At 45.9% G+C, this 17,291-nt stretch overlaps 1 pseudogene; it reads right to left on the reverse strand.

Moving 5' to 3' along the window:
* Positions 1 to 14,594: 14,594 nt before the first annotated feature.
* LOC136381455 (large ribosomal subunit protein uL23 pseudogene) lies at positions 14,595 to 15,441 on the reverse strand (annotated as a pseudogene).
* Positions 15,442 to 17,291: the final 1,850 nt, after the last annotated feature.

Below are 17,291 nucleotides of genomic sequence, written 5' to 3' on the forward strand. Positions count from 1 at the left end.
GGAACATTTCATAACCAGCCCTCTACACATTAGACTGGTTCTGCCTCTGAGCCATTTAGACCCTCTCACCACTAGGATCCTAAGGAGTTAACCCTCCCATCCACCCTGTGATCCAGAAGATGAAAAGAGCAAAAGGCAACAGCCCAGTCTTGACTCAGCATTTTGAACCTGGGACTTTTCCCTTGGCTCAGTCAGGGGTCCCTGCCCCTTGTCCTCCTCAGGATCAGCAGGTGACCTTGGGCTGGAGACTCTTTGAAGCCTATTTTCTTTAAAAAGGAGAGAGAGAGAGAGAGAGACTTATACGAATTGATCAAACATGAATTGAATAACTACTTCAATAGGCCCTGGAGTCCCAAGACTCAAGCAGGTGAGACAGAATAGCCAGATGGAGAAGGCATATCCCAGTGAGGGGCCAGGACAAAGGGATGTGCTCTTCCTACACCTTACCCATCTCCTGGGAGAAGGCCCTCCACCCCAACCCCACCTCCAGGGCCTCCTCTCTCCCACTTTCCCCACCGCCATCACGAGGTTGCTTGCGGCCCGCCACCGCAGAGCCGTCCCTCCGTTCCTGGAACACCCCCAGCTCCTTCCCACCCCAGGCTTTCACATGTGCTATCGCTCTGTCTGAAATGTTCCTTCCGTGCCCAGCAAAGAGCACATGAGACATGTCACCTCCTCAGGGGAGCCTTTCTGACCCCCTACCTGACCCCAGACAAGAGGCACCAGGTACTTTTCCATTGTGGATGTTCTTGTATTATAATTTTAAATGCTTGTGTAAATATTTGTTTGATGCCTGCTGTGGACTAAACTGTGCCCCCCCAAAATTCATATGTTAAAGTCCTACCCCCCAGTGTAATGGTATTTGGAGATGCAGTTTTGGGAAGGTAGGAAGGTAATTGGGTTTGGGTGAAGTCATCAGGATAAAGACCCTTGATGGTATTAGTGTCCTTATAATAAGATGAAGATAAACCAGAGTATTCTCTCCCCTCACCCCAACTCTCATCTATCTATCTGTATCTCTCTCTCTCTCTCTCTCTCTCTCTCTCTCTCTTTCTCGGACACAGTGAGAAAGTGGCTGTCTGCAAACCAGGAAGAGAGCTCTCAACAGAAACTGCATTTTGATCTTGGACTTCCAGACTCCAGAACTATGAGAAATAAATGTCTTAAGTCACCCAGTGTATAGTATTATGTTACGGCAGCCAGAGCTCATTAAGATAATGTCTGTTGCTCCAGAAAGACCAAGTCTGTCCTGTTATTGTTCCTTTATCGTTCCTAGACCTCACAAGAGAGTGAGGACACGCCTGAATTGGATAAGGTGAGGAGGGCTTATTTATACAAAGGGATAGGTATATGGGCAGTAACCCAGAACTTAGCTCCCTTGGCTTGAAGGGAGGAAAGAAGGGCTCATTAGGGAAGCTACAAAGGAGAGAACAGTGTCAAATCAGCCTCCTTGAGAGCAACGGTGATTACCTGCCAGTCATGGAGATGCAAGGTGGCCACTCAGGGAGGGAGCCAGAGGAGGAAGCGCCTGACTCCACTCTCCCTTGGATCTCCTGCCAGGATGCCCTGCTGGCCAAGCTCAGCCAGAGGGCACTAGAATCTGATGCTCTCCATAGAGTCAACCTTCCGGTCTGGAGCAAGGTGGGGAAGGGTGGAGAATAGATCTGAAGGAGCAAATGGAGGCTGTCTAGAGCATTCCCCTAGCATCATTCTGACCCTGAACCTTCTCTCCTGTGCTTGCTCTGGCTGTAGAGGCTGGTCGCAAGGATTTTGAAGGGGAAAGTGCAGAACTGAACTCCCATATTCTGGTCTTGCTACCATGTACCCTTCAACAGCCAACACCATTTTAGTGAAAAACCACAAGACTTGCCACCTGTTCCAAAGCCATCTGGTTAGTGTTCCAGATTTAAACAAATGCAGACGCCTGGTCTTGGGTACCCGTCTCTGAGTCAGGGACTCCACATGTCTGCTCCATATGAATATCTTCTAAAATGGCCAGACTCTGTCCTTGGAGAGATCTGATTTCTTCCCTTCCCCCAACTACCCATTCTCTCAACACTTTATTTAAATATATTTCTCCGTCCAGGGCCTAGCAGTTGAGGACCAGTCTGAGATTAAGAATATGGCAGCCATGGAAATGCACTGTTCAGATTTCCTGCTGAAGGAATACAGTTGACTGACAGCCCCAGCTGCCGCCCATCTGGATGCACTATGTTCACACTGAGGTTATGCTTCTCCTAGGCTCCTGCACCCAGTGCTTGAGCAGAGCACAGGACAGTGCCAGTCCTTTCCCACGGGACATAGAGTTATCTAAGGAATGAGTTTAGCTGGAGGACCCCCTTAGCGACCTGGCCAAAATGTAGACCCGTGCTCTGGTCCGAGGCCCTTCCTGCCCAATCCTCCTGCCTTCCCACTCTCCTTTCATAGGTGTCAGACTTGGGTCTAATCTGAAGGCTCATCCAGCCTCTCTTGCCTCCTCCCCCATGTCATGCCTTTCACAGGCCATTCCCCCAATAAATCTTTTGCTTGTCTAATCACATCTTCATGTCCACTCTTTGGAGACCCAATGCATCGCACAGAGTTTGGTAGTTTGTAAAACTGAACAGTACGGGCAAATATTTGCTTGGGTGTGCAAACCTGTCGATGCAAGGAGGCTTTAGTTGCTTTTTAAGTTTATTTTTATGAAAGAGGACAATGGGAGGTTGGGTTGGGGGCTGGGGAGAGTAGGCTGATGGATGGGATAGCAGAAGTACCATCTCTTACCCAACCTTCAGAGCTGGTTTTGAGCCCACAGAGAAGGGGAAATGACCAGAAGGTGAAGGAACTGCATTCAAGAAAAACTGAGAAGCTAAGCATAAGCAGTCCTACTATGGGGTCCATATGACCAAATGCGGTAGAGAGTTGGGAAACAGGATAGTCATACACACAGTTGGCCACAGACTAAGACCAGCAGAAATGGCTATGCCCAGTGGGACAGTGTTTTCATAGGACTTGTATCAGTTATCTATTGCTATATAACAAATAACCTCAATACCCCCTAACCAGTTATTTATTCTCTCAAACACTTATTTATCGGCCCTGGCCGGTTGGCTCAGTGGTAGAGCGTCGGCCTGGCATGCAGGAGTCCGGGGTTCGATTCCCGGCCAGGGCACACAGGAGAGGCGCCCATCTGCTTCTCCACCCCTCCCCCTCTCCTTCCTCTCTGTCTCTCTCTTCCCCTCCCGCAGCCGAGGCTTCATTGGAGCAAAGATGGCCCGGGCGCTGGGGATGGCTCTGTGGCCTCTGCCTCAGGTGCTAGAGTGGCTCTGGTCACAACAGAGCGACGCCCGGAGGGGCAGAGCATCGCCCCCTGGTGGTCGTGCCGGGTGGATCCCAGTCGGGCACATGCGGGAGTCTGTCTGACTGTCTCTCCCCATTTCCAGCTTCAGAAAAATACAAACAAACAAACATTTATTATCATTCGTGTGTCTACAAGTCAAGTAGGGTGTGGCTACTCCAGGCTGGCCCCCACGGAGGCACCTCCGCTTCATGTGGTTTTCATCGTCCTCGGACTAGCTGGCTCCTCAGGGCATGTTCCTCTCAGGGCAATGGCAGAAAAGCAAGAAAGCGAGTGGAGAGGTGTGAGGCCCTGAGGTCACTTCCATACAGGTACCCCTGGCCAACGCGAGTCACATGGCCAAGGGTTGGGATAATAGCCTCCACCCCGATGAGGCCACTGCAAAGGTGTGGATGCAGGAAGGACTGAAGAACCTCCCTACAAGAACTGTAGCAATAAAGGTAGGCAAGGGTCACCTGATGACAAAGCAACCAAAGAGAAAAACAAATATCAATTTGGTCTGGCACCCATGAGAAACATTTCCACTCGGAAATGATCTGAACTAGAGAAGGCTTTGAATTGAGGACACTGTCCCTAATGTAACCTCATGAAGGGATAAGAATGCCTTCTCTCTCTGTTTCCTGCAGTGCTTGCCCTTTGCCCTTCTTCCGAATGTCAGCTTTGTATTTGTCCTCAAGTAAGTCACCTTCAAGGTAGCAAGATGGCTGCAGGCAGATCAGAAGACACCCCCCCCCCCAATCATTCTATAATGGTTTTACAGTGCCTGCTGAAAAGGCAAACCAAATGCGGGTAGGAGAATGACATGTGTGGACTAGCTTTGGGTTGTATTACTCCCCTCCAAGTACCAATCATTATAGCAAGAATGAGATTCCAGCCTGACCAGGCAGTGGCACAATGGATAGAGTGTTGGAATGAGACACAGAGAACCCAGATTTGAAACCCTGAGGTCACTGCCTTGAGCAAGGGGTTACTCAGTCTGCTGTAGACCCCGGTCAAGGCACATATGAGAAATCAATCAATGAACAACCAAGGTACCTCAACGGAGAATTGAGGCTTCTCATCTCTCTCCCTTCCTGTCTGTCTGTCCCTATCTGTCCCTCTCTCTGTCTCTCTCTCTGTTTCTCTCTCTCACACACACACACACACACACACACACTCACACGCAAAAGAATGAGATTCCATTACCAGCTCGCCCTCAAATTTTTGTTTGGCCATATTTGTTACACAACAGAGTAGAGTTGATTCCACAAAAGAAAGCATGGATGCTCTTAGGTTTAGAGAAATGGGGAGAGCAGGCCTCCAGTATCCCCTAGAAGCAGCCAACAAACACATTTCCTGACTTCACAGACCTTATAGTCTCATTGAGGTGAGAGTGATTAATGACTATGCAAACATATCATTACAAACTGTGTTAAGTGCTACAAAGAAAAGAAAAGAAGAGGGTGCTATCGTGACAGATTATTGGAGGACTGGTCTGTATGAACAGAGAAGGCTGAGATGAAAGGGTGGTCAGGGTAAACTAGAAGGAAGGGGGTTGTCTGTAGAAGACAGAGGGGAGGATTGCTTAGAACAGGGGTCCCCAAACTTTTTACACAGGGGGCCAGTTCACTGTCCCTCAGACCATTGGAGGGCCAGACTATAAAAAAAACTATGAACAAATCCCTATGCACACTGCACAGATCTTATTTTAAAGTAAAAAAAAAACAAAATGGGAACAAATACAATATTTAAAATAAAGAACAAGTAAATTTAAATCAACCAACTGACCAGTATTTCAATGGGAACTATGTTCCTCTCACTGACCACCAATGAAAGAGGTGCCCCTTCCAGAAGTGTGGCGGGGGCCGGATAAATGGCCTCAGGGGGTTGCATGTGGCCCGCGGGCCGTAGTTTGGGGACCCCTGGCTTGGAACATTTCAGGGGAGGAACAGGCTGTGGGACTAACGGAATCATGACACTGAAGGGAGCTTAGGGAGGGCCAGCGTGGCTGGAGCTCAGAGGTGACGGGGGAAGAGATGAGTTATGGGACTGGAGGGGTCAGAGAGGCCAGACCAAACATGGCCCCCACAGCCTTTGTACGGTGTTTGGTTTTATCTTAAGAGAAGATGGAATCATTGAAAGGTCTTAAGAGAGAAAGGACGTAGGAACTTGACTTGTGTTTCCTCCACTCCCATGCAGTTTGGAGAATGGGTTAAAGTTGACAAGAGTGGAAACAAAGAGAACTGTGAGGAGGCAATAGCTGTGGTGCAGGCAAAGAAAGGTGGTGCTTGGAAAAGAAGTGACTAGTTAGAGCTGAGGGCTGTTTAGGAAGCGAAATCAGCCTGACCTGTGGTGGCGCAGTGGAAAGAGCATCGACCTGGAATGCTGAGGTCGCTGGATTGAGCCCTGGGCTTGCCCAGTCAAGGGACATACAAGAAGCAACTACTGTGAGTTGATACTTCCCACCCACCCCCCACCTTTCTCTCTCTCTTATCGCTCTTTCTAAAAAATCTATACATAAAATCTTAAAAAAAAAAAAAAGGCAAAATCAACAGGACCTGGTGAAAGATGCAAAAGGAAGACCAGGTTAGTAACCTCTTAACTCTTGACACTGCAACACTGCCACAAACTGCCTCGTCCTGCCAGCACCGTGTGGTGTCTGAAATCACAGAGACCCGGTTCCCATTCCATACCTGATCTTCATTAGCTACAGAACTTGGGTGATCCATTTTAACCTCACTGAGCTTCAACTTCCAGATCTATAGAATGGGTATGATAATACCCACCTTTGGGAGTAGTTTTAACCTGGGTTGACTCAATCAGATGATATATGTGACAATTCAAAGGGTGCTATAAAATGCTTATTAATTTGGCACAATTATAAGGTAAATCATTCTATTATGAGGATACATTTATCTAGCACATTGGTTTCTAGCAATAACTAGTTCTATATTTACTCATCCCCCAAAAGGGAAATTGTTTCTTGGGTCTTTGTTGTGATATCACATACCTACAAATGCAAGGGACAAAACCTCCCTTTGTGACTTGCCAGTGAAACCATTTCAAATGAAAGAACACAAAGTATCCTATTTTAGGGACAGTTTTCTCTACTCAGAAAACCTGTCATCAACGACCTGTCACCTTGTCTACAGTCCTCTTTGATAAATTAAACAGGTGTGGAAGCCACAGGGGAGCAAATGTTCAATGCACAATGGGATCAAAAGAGGCCAAGGGAGGAACAGGGTTGATCCAGAACATAGGCTTGGTGTCGGGAGGGCAGCATTTCAATTACAGACGACTCAAACTGGTTAAGCAAAAAGGGAAATTGATTGACATGAAACAGAAAAGATCAGGGTTACAGCAGACTGAGGCCATTGCTGGATTCTGGGGCTTAAACAATGTCATCAGCTTCTCTCCATCTTTCACTTCTGCTGTGACAGGCTTTGTCCTCATATCCTCCCAAGTTCAAGCCCAATGGAAAAGAGAGAAATTCTTTTCCAGGTATCTCCTGGGCAAGACCTGGACTTCACTCTGATTGGACCAACTTGGGTCACATGATCATCCCTCAACCAATCATTTGGCCAGGAGGACAAGATATGCCCTTTACTGGAGGAAGAAAGATGAGAGCCCTATAGTGAGATGTGGAAAAAATGAATTCCCCTCCCCCAAAAAAATCAGGGACAACTGTAGAAAAATTATGTTGGGAATTCCCTCTAAACAGGCACAGGCAGGTCCCCTTACCAGGACTTGCATTGGCTTCTCATTTCCAGCTTCACTCCAACTTTGGCTCCACCCATCTAACTATACTCACGATCAAGGCTATCCACCCAATGCTTTGCATGGGTATCCCTCTTTACACTTTAACATATCTTCCTCATCCACCAGTCCCTCTGCTCCTCACACTAATTATCCACAGAAGGAATACAGCTAACCTGAGAAATCTAATATCTAGATGTTGACATCTGTTCTGATTCCATTTTCTCTGTCCTGTTAGTTGCCCCCAGAAGCTGACTTCAATGGACTACACCACCAGGGGTCCCTTCTGAATTCACTTCTTGTTCCCCCTATAACAAATAATCACAAACTTATCAGCTTCAAACAACACTGGCTTATTCTCTTATGGTTCTAGAGGTCAGAAGTCCAAAATGAGTCTTAAAGAGCTAGAATCAAAGTGTCAGTTGGCCCGGCTCCTTCTGGAGGCTCCACAACCTTGCCTCTTCCAAATTCTAGAGGTCACTGGCATTCCTTGGCTTTTGGCTACTTCCATCACCACATCTCCTTCCCTGACTATCCCTCTCCTGCTTTTCTCTTTAACTGATAAGGACTCCTGTAAATACATTGAGCCCAAATCTAAAATGACCTTCTTTCAACCTCCTAAAAATACCATTGTATTTCTTCCTTCCTCACCCCACTAGCCTTCTTAAACACATGTGCATGCAGTATCTCTGACTCTGGTCTCTTCTCCCTAAAATCTTCTGAAGCTTTCCCTTTGAAGATCACTCAGGCCATCCTATTTCTCAGTCCCCATATCTCTGTCACCCCTGGAAACTTCTTCTCTACCTTTAGAGCCTGAGATACGGAACGTCACCTGTGTCTTGCCTCCATTTCTGTCAGTTCCTTGTACATTCAGGCTAATCCCATCCTGCCTCTCACTTCATCACGCGTCATCATCAGTGAGCTCAAGCCTGGATGCTCGGAGTCCTCTCTGCGCCTGCCCATTGGTCATGTCCACTTGGACGATCAACGGGTCCCTCATCGCCTCCCAGATGGAATCCTCTTTCATCCGCTCTTCCCTTTTCCACATGGTCAATCTCCATCTGGAACAGTCCTGACATTTTAGAGATGTGGTTCCACAGGGCTGAAGGCCGGGACTCAGGGCTTCCCTCCGGGCTCCTCTTCCTGCGTGTTGCTGTGAGCTTCCCACAGGCAGACATGCTGCCTGGATGACAGCAGACCCTGTGAACCTGTAGTTCCCAAGCCGAGCAGCAGCATAGCCAATTCACCTGAAGAAGACTTTTAAAAACACAGGTCCCAGGCCTCACCCAGAGCCACTAAATTAGAATCTCTGAGAGTAAAACCCAGGCCACACTAGTTTACCGAGTTACCCGGATGATTTGTATGTGGCGCTGGGGAAATCCTGGTTTAAACAACCTACAGAGATAGTTTCAGCACAACTTTACACTAGATTCCCATTCCATTATATAAAAAAAAAAATTAATGAAAGCAACAAAGTAAAACAGTTTCTAATCTTTTTTTTATAAAGATTTTATTTATTCATTATAGAGAGGGGAGAGAGAGAGAGAGAGAGAAGGGGGGGAGGAGCTGGAAGCATCAACTCCCATATGTGCCTTGACCAGGCAAGCCCAGGGTTTTGAACTGGCAACCTCAGCATTTCCAGGTTGACACTTTATCCACTGCACCACCACAGATCAGGCACCAGTTTCTAATCTTATAGGTGATATCCACTTCCCTTAGTTGAGGTGGTATCTCCTTGATGTACATTAAGTGGACATAACATGTATTTAAACTACCATGTCCATCTCAACTGACCTATTTGGCAACACTGGCATGTTCACAGCCCACAGCAAACAGAGAAAGGGGATTGTTAGGGTGAAAAGGGGGAGAAATGAAGAAATAGGAAGGTTTCAAAAAGATAGTTACAAGCTCTCAATTTTTATCAAAACAACAACAACAAAAATCCTTACTAAGGTAAACAGCATTCAGGATCAGATTTCAAGACATTCAAGATCTGCGTTCATGTTGGTCAGCCGCCCTTCCAACTAGCCGTTCATTGGTCTCAGTGTTGTCAGCCTATTTTTATTTCCCCGGGATTTACCAGAAACAGTTTCTCTTCGTGAGCCACCCAGAAGCTTGAGAACATTCTCAGGCTTGCGTACATCTTGTTCTTCATCTTGGAGGTAATATTCCATCAACCACTTCTTTAAGAGCTCTATCCAAACTTTTCTCTCTATAAATAACTCAAGTGGACATTGGTACCTGTTTTCAGCCTCTCTGGAAAAAATATATATATGTCATGCTTAATTCTAATTTCCATGGTTATTCTTCCTCCAGGGTTAGAAAAAAGAGAAGGAGGAAATCTTAACACAGCTATATATAACCTCTAATATTTGGACTCTAACCAACGTCAAAGCCCGGAAATGAGTAGCTGAGGTTGCCCTGGCTGGTCAGTACATAAGTCAGACCTCTGCCGCTGCCAGGCTCTGGAAAGCTATGATGAAGGGGGTTGTCTAAGTCAGGTTGAGCAAATATACCATAGATTGGATGGTCTAAACAAGTTTATTTCTCACAGTTCTGGAGGCTGGGAAGTTCAAGGTCAAGGTGCTGGCAGATCCAGTGTCTGGTGAGGACCTGCTTCATGGTTCATAGACAGCTAGCTTCTTGTATCCTCACGCAGAGGAAAAAGAACTAGCTAGCTCTCTGGTCTCTTCTTCTAAGGACACTAATCCCATTCACGAGGGCTTCACCCTCATGACCTAATCACTTCTCAAAGACCCCCACCTCCTTATCTGATTGCACTGAAATTAGGATTTTAACATAGGAATTTCAAGGCGACACAAACATTCAGTCCATTGCAGCCAGTGTCTTTCTACCTGTGCTCCGGTGGCTCCTTAACCCGGAATCCAATGCCCAGCTCTATCTCCACATCAAAGCATTATCATGAGCTCAAGGTTCTCAGGTGCCTGCCTGGGCAAACAGGGCTGGGGACACTGATCTGCTTGGAGCTGGGAGCCTGCCACTCCCCTTCCAGTGCAGATCAGGCCAAAGAAAAATTCTGGAGAAGCTGTAATGTCTGCCTCTTCCGCAAAGCCCTAGGCAACACTGGGCTCCCAGCCAACATCCGTGTCATCTTGTTTGCTTCTTGCACGCAAGAGATAAAAGGAACTGCTGTGACTGATTCTGACCCATCACTCTCTTTTGTTACAGGTGACAAATGCCTCCAACGCAGGAGAATCTGCTGCCCCCACATGAAAAGCCAGTCAGAAGTTCCTCCTGCTACTCTAACCTCTAGGATGATTTCTCTCCAACGCCAACCAAGTGAGGCCAAAAGATTCTAGAAAGCCTATGCTGGATAGACCCTTCAAGCTTGTTTCTAACAAGGGACAGAGGCAGGACCAGGACTCCTGACTCTCATTTCAGTACTCTGTCCATGAGTGTATTAGTCGAGGCTCTCCAGACAAACAGATGCTCATAAAATTTACCATCACATTAGGGAACTTCCACTTTGGAATCCAAGTCTATTAATTGGAAGTAGCTTTAACAGGACATAGAAAAGTCCTGTTCAGCATCAACAGAGGCTTACTAGGGCATGGCTGGACTCTCAGAAGGAACATGAAGTGGACACATGCTCTTCTTGCCTTCCTATTCACTACATATATCTCTGGGATATGGTTCCGCCCCCATCCCATGTGGTTTGTGGATGTGTCAGTCATGGAGCCCCGCCCAGCTTACCTACTGAAGGTACCATGTGAACCAGATTGGGCCAACTATATTTTCTACCGGTGATAGGCAGAATACTGGCCTTCCAAAATTGTCCACAGCCTAATCTCTGGAACCTGTGACTACATAGTAACAACCTTACATGGCAAGGAGGAATTAAGGTTTAGTTAATTAACTCCACACCTTGAATTTAGCCCGGTGGCACCTGCGTAAGATTTTCGACTACAGAACCCTAACATAATAAATCTATGTTGTTGTAAGCCTCCACATATGTGGTAGTTTGTTATAGCAGCAATAGGAAACTCACACATTATCTCCTAGAAACAGCAACTGGTCCAGCAATGAGCTTGAGACCCAAGAAGGACCAATTAGGAATCTTTTCTGAATTAGTATCTAGCACATGGAGAGAGAATTTCCTTAACCTGCTAGGACTGTCAGGCTGGACTACTGAGCCATAGGCTCTCAGTGGGTTGCCTAGCTTCCTAATTACCGTATTTCCCCATGTATAAGACACTCCCATGTATAAGAGGCACCTTAAGTTGGGGGCCCAAAATTTGGGGGGAAATGTATTACATCAAGTTATTGAACTCAAGTGTTTTTCTGTTTTGTTTTTTTTCTGGGTTTTTTTTTTTTTTTTTGTGACAGACACAGAGAGAGGGACAGATAGGAACAGACAGATAGGAAGAAAGAGAGATGAGAAGCATCTATTCTTTGTTGCAGCACCTTAGTTGTTCATTGATTGCTCTCTCATGTGTGCCTTGACAGGAGGGCTAGAGCAGACTGAGTGACCCCTTGCTCAAGCCAGCGACCTTGGGCTCAAGCTAGTGGCCTTGCTCAAACCAGATGAGCTCGCGCTCAAGCCAGTGGCCTCGGGGTTTCGAACCTGGGTTCTCCACGTCCCAGTCTGACACTCTATCCACTGTACCACGACCTGGTCAGGCTGAACTCAAGTTTTATTTATCATAAAATTTATATACAACTCCTCATCCACACAAAAAAGTGGGAAATGCAAGTAAACAATCTACAACCACTGTATAAGACACAGCCAGTTTTTAGACCCCATATTTTTTTCAGAAAAAGGTGCATCTTATACATGGGGGCATACAGTAAGCCAATATTTGAAGAGAAAACAACCTGACAGAGAGATGGTGCTTTTCGATATCTCTTGAGCCTCTGGACCTAGCTTGTCTGAAACACCCACATTTCCCAGTTACATGAACTAATGAAATATATGGAGTGGACCCAAATCCAAACAGCAGCCTAGACCCAAACCCAGACAATCTCCAACTAGCAGAACCATGAGCCAGAAAAATAAATGTTTGTTGTGCTAAGCCACTAACTTTGAGGGTGTTTTGTTATGCAGCGTGATTATGACAATAGCTGACTAAGATTCTTGTCAAGCTGGTAAGATGTGAACCTAGAGTTGTTGGTGGCCTTTGCAAAATAAGAGAAGAATCTACCTGAAAATGAAGCCAACAGAAAGAAAGGCAAAGCCAAAAGGCACATGTTTATATTTAAATTTAAATGATAATTTCAATAGCTGAATTTGTTCCACTCCCAGACTATTCAGTTAATTAATGCAAAAATTTTCCAACAAAGTTTTACTGAGCACCAACTATGTACCAGGCACTGTTTTAGGTGCTGAGCATAGAACAGTGAACAAAATAAAAACTAAGAAGACTATATGCAGGGGTCCCCAAACTTTTTACACAAGGGGCCAGTTCACTGTCCCTCAGACGGTTGGAGGGCCACCACATACAGTGCTCCTCTCACTGACCACCAATGAAAGAAGTGTCTCTTCTGGAAGTGCTGCGGGGGGCCAGATAAATGGCCTCAGGGGGCCGTAGTTTGGGGATGCCTGCTATAGTATATTAGAAAGTGTTAAAATGCCAAAGAGGAAAATGTAAAGCTGAAATAAAGAGATGTGAAATTTGATGAGAGATGATGGGTTTTTAGATAAGGTGACTGGGGAAGGTCTCAGTGAGGAGGTAACATTTTAGAAAGAACCTGAGTGAGTTAGCAGTCTAGGCAAAGAAAACAGAAAACGCAAAGGCCTTGGGGTGAGACCATGCCTGGCATGTTCAAGGAGCCATGAGGAGAATATTGTGGATAAAGCCAAAAAAATGGCACAGAGTAGGAGGATATGAGGCTCAAAAGTGTATTGGGGTGAACAGCGCCCCCACCAAAAATAGCATGTCTGCCCAGAACTTCAGAACATTTAGAAGTAGTGTCTTTGCAAATATAATTAGTTAAGATGAGGCCATGATGAATTAGGGTGAGCCCTAACTCCAATAACTGGGGTTATGGCAAGAAGAGGAGAGACACACACAGGAGAAGACCCTGTCAGGATGGAGACAGAGATTGAAACAAGGTAGCCATAAGCCAAGGAACACCAAGGATTGCTGGAGTCCCCAGGAGCTAGGACAGATGTGTGGGACAGTTCCTCCCTCAGAGCCTCCTGAGGCCATTGATCCTGCCAACACCTTGATTTTGGACTTCTGGCCTCAGAACTGTGAGCCAATAAAACTCTGTTGCTTTAGGCTATCCAGTTCATGGCACTTTGTTACTGCAACTCTAGGGCACTAATACAAAGAGGCAATGGGAAAACATTGTGTATTAGAGGCTTTGGGACATGGGAGTGATATGATCTGATTTACATATTAACAGGATTTCTCTGATTGCTTTGTGGAAATTGCCTGTTGGGGGAATAAGGGCATGAGCGTTTAGAAGGCCACTGCAAAATCCAGGCAACAGACAACGGTGACCTACCTGGAATGCTGAGAATTGGATTCCAGATACATCCAGAAACTAGCACCAGCAAGCCTGGCTGCTGCTGCGGGTTGAATGTGGGATACAGTAGAAGGCTAGGCATCAAATGAAGCCAGGGTTTTGGTCTAAAGTACACAAATGCTGGTACTGCCATTAATCAAGATGGAAAAAAATTGTGGCATGGCAGGCTTTGGTGCACACAGTGGGGTGGTGGGGGGGGGGGTGGCTATCAGGAGCCCTGTTTGAGCAGGCTACATCTGAGAAACCTGCTCAACATCTAAGTGCAGACACTTTGAAGGCAGGTGGGTATTCCAGAGTGGAGTTCAGGGGAGTGGTCCAAGCTGGGGATGAGATCACCCAGGATGAATATGGATCGATAAAGGGTAGAGGTCCAAGGTTTGAGCTCTGGGGGACTTCAACCTTTAGAGAGTTAAAGAATGACCAGCACTCAGCCAAGAAAACAGGCCATCCAGAAATGGGAGGAGAATCAGAAGAGAAGGTCGTCCCTGAAGCTGAGAGAAGAAAGGGTGTCAAGGAGAATGTGATCAACTGTGTCAACTACTGATAAAGGCAGGTCAGATAAAGGCAAAAGGACTATTGGATTTAGCCTCAAGGAGGTAGGTCACTGTAAACTTAAGAGAAGTGGGGCTTCCAGGAGGTCGAAGTACAAAATCCTGATGACTGTGGTTTCAAGAATGAGTGGGATAACAGAAATCTGGAGGCAGCAAGTATGGACAAGTCTTTGAGGTCCTCCATGAAGCCATCGTGTTTTTATTTTCCCTGAAGCTACTGTGAATTGCTTTCCGTTGCTCATAACCCTCCCCCCCCCACACACACACACACAGCCCAGGCTAATGAAGGTGGGAAGCAGGAGGCAAAGGAATATATTGAATACCTACTACTTCATATACATCTCAATTCGGAATACCAGGAACTTCATATACATTCTCTCAATTAATTTTAACTTTATATAAAAACCCTATAAAATAGGTATTCTTTTTTCCTTTTAGTGTAAAGTTTTTATACTTAGAATTAGCCAGCTAGACTCAGTTTAGAAGATGGTCCCAATTTTGTGGGCAACATCTAAAGCCTCATACTTGGGAGCTAATCAAAAATATATGCTTTCTTCTATCAGGCCTGAGCAGGGTGTTGACCTTGGCCACATCAATGTCACAGAGCCTCTTCACAGCCTGTCTGACCTGGTGCTTGTTGGTCTTGACAGCCACGATCGATACAAGTGTATTGTTGTCTTCCATCTTCTTCGTGGCTGACTCCGCGTAGCCAGGGGAGCTTGAGGATGACATAGTGGTCGGGCTTGTTTCTCCTGGGGGCACTCTTCCCAGGGCAGTTAGGTTGCCTTTAGAGCTGCAGTGTCTTTACCTGCTGGAAGGTGGGTGACATGCCGATCATCTTTTGTGTGTGTGTGTGACTGCTTTTTCTATGTATGTGACAGAGACAGAGAGAAGGACAGATAAGGACAGACAGACAGGAAGGGAGAAAGATGAGAAGCATCAATTCTTCGTTGCAGCTCCTTAGTCTCCTTAGTTGTTCACTGATTGCTTTCTCATATGTGCCTTGACCTGGGGGCTACAGCAGAGAGAGTGACCCCTTGCTCAAGCCAGCAACCTTTGGGCTCAAGCCAGCAACCATGGGGTCATGTCTATGATCCACACTCAAGCCAGCAACCCCACACTCAAGCTGGTGAGCCCGTGCTCAAGCGGCAACCTTGGGGTTTCTAACCTGGATCCTCTGCATCCCAGTCTGACATTCTATCCACTGCGCCACCTCCTGGTCAGGCTGTAGCTGCCTTTCAGCACTGCTTTCTTTGCCTTCAAAGCCTTTGCTTTAGCTTTGGCTTGGAGAGGGGTGGGTACTTCCGTCTTTGCTTCTGACGCCATCTTTGTGTTCTTAATCCCCATTTACAGATAAGAAAACTGAGACTTAGAGAAATCAACTACTATAGTGTACAAACCCAGACCTGACTCCAGATCTTACAGCACAACCATGAAGGGACAAATATTGAAGGACTAGGAGGTCAGCAAGGCCCTCCTTTGGCATTAATATATATACCAGTGGTTCCAAACTTCAGAACCACCTGTAGGGTTTGTTGAAACACAGGTTTCCAGGCCCCAGATCAACACTGGGTAGGGGACAGGGTTTCTAACAAGTTCAAGGTGCTGCTGGTGCTGCTGGGCCAGGAACCACGCTTGAGAACCACAGGTCTGTACCGTCACACTCACATATTTATCATCATGCAGCCATAACTGAGATTACCAAGACGATACATGGAACTCCTTGAATTCCACTACTTCAGGAACATAGTTTCTTTGGGAAATGTAATCAGTGTGGAACCTGTAGGAATTGCTCTCTCCAAGTCCTGCAGGCCAGGCTGCTTCAGGCAGGTAGGTCTTGACATTCGTTTACATGTCTTCTGGTTTGCAACCTTTCTGGGATAATGTGGGAGAAAAACCCATTAGTTTCTCACCCAAAACTTGCACAGGACCCTTGGACTCTTGAGCTGAACAGCTCACCTCTCTGATGCTTTCTGTCAGGACCATAGTGCCCAACCCTGGAATTGTATGTTCCTCTTTGATCTTGTCTATCCTCACCTGGCCATAGAGTGGGGCTGGGTTTCTTTGGGGGTTTTGCATAAATAGTACAGAATGCAGGACTGATCTTGAAGTCATATTCACTTGAATTCTATTCCAAACTCTGCTGAGTAGTAGCTGTGTTCCCCAAGGCAAACTACTTGACATCCCTGACCCTCAGTTTCCCCTACTTTAAAACAGTAACAAAAAGAAAAATATTTCTTAGGCTGCTGGTATTGATTATCAGAACTATTTGTTAAATGCCTAGAATAACATCGGATCATTTACAACAAAATGGTGGGATCTTGATAACATTATACGGAGTGAAATAAGTAAATCAGAAAAAAACAAGAACTGCAGGATTCCATACATTGGTGGGACATAAAAACTAGACTAAGAGACATGGACAAGAGTGTGGTGGTTACGGGGGGGGGGGGGGCGGGGGGAGAGAAGGAAGGAGAGGGGGAAGGGGAGGGGCGCAAAGAAAACTAGATAGAAGGTGACAGAGGACAATCTGACTTTGGGTGATGGGTATGCAACATAATTGAATGACAAGATAACCTAGACATGTTTTATTTGAATATATGTACCCTGATTTATTGATGTCACCCCATTAAAATTAATAAAAATTTATTTATAAAAAAAAAAAGAGCCACATCTGGCTCACGAGCCATAGGTTCCCGACCCCTGATCTAGAGTATAATAGCAGAAGGGAAATTAAACTGAGGTTTATTACATATTGCTGAAAAAAAAAAAGCCTAGAATAAAGAATGGTTGCTAACCAAGTTGTTTATTCATTTATTTAACAATACTTATTGAGCACATACTATGTTCCAGGCATAGTACTAAGAGCTGAGGATATAGCAGTAAAGAGAGCAAACAAAACCTTCTGCCCTCCTAGATCTTAAAGTCTGGTAGACACAATTAAACAATTAGTGGAAAATAATTATTATTGCATAGTGTTTAAATGAGCTATTTTTTGGAAAGGGTGTGGGGTTCACCTTGTCAGGAAGGCTGCAAGTTTCCAAAGGATGGTCAGAGAAGGCCTCATGGAGAAGATGTTCTTAGAGCAAAGACTTGAAGGAGCTGAGGAGGTGAACTGTGAAAACCACTGGGACAAGACTACTTGAGGCAGCGAAGAGCATGTGCAAAGTCCTTTA

Source organism: Saccopteryx leptura, chromosome 9, assembly GCF_036850995.1.
Source record: "Saccopteryx leptura isolate mSacLep1 chromosome 9, mSacLep1_pri_phased_curated, whole genome shotgun sequence".
In the NCBI taxonomy this organism is placed as follows: Eukaryota; Metazoa; Chordata; class Mammalia; order Chiroptera; family Emballonuridae; genus Saccopteryx; species Saccopteryx leptura.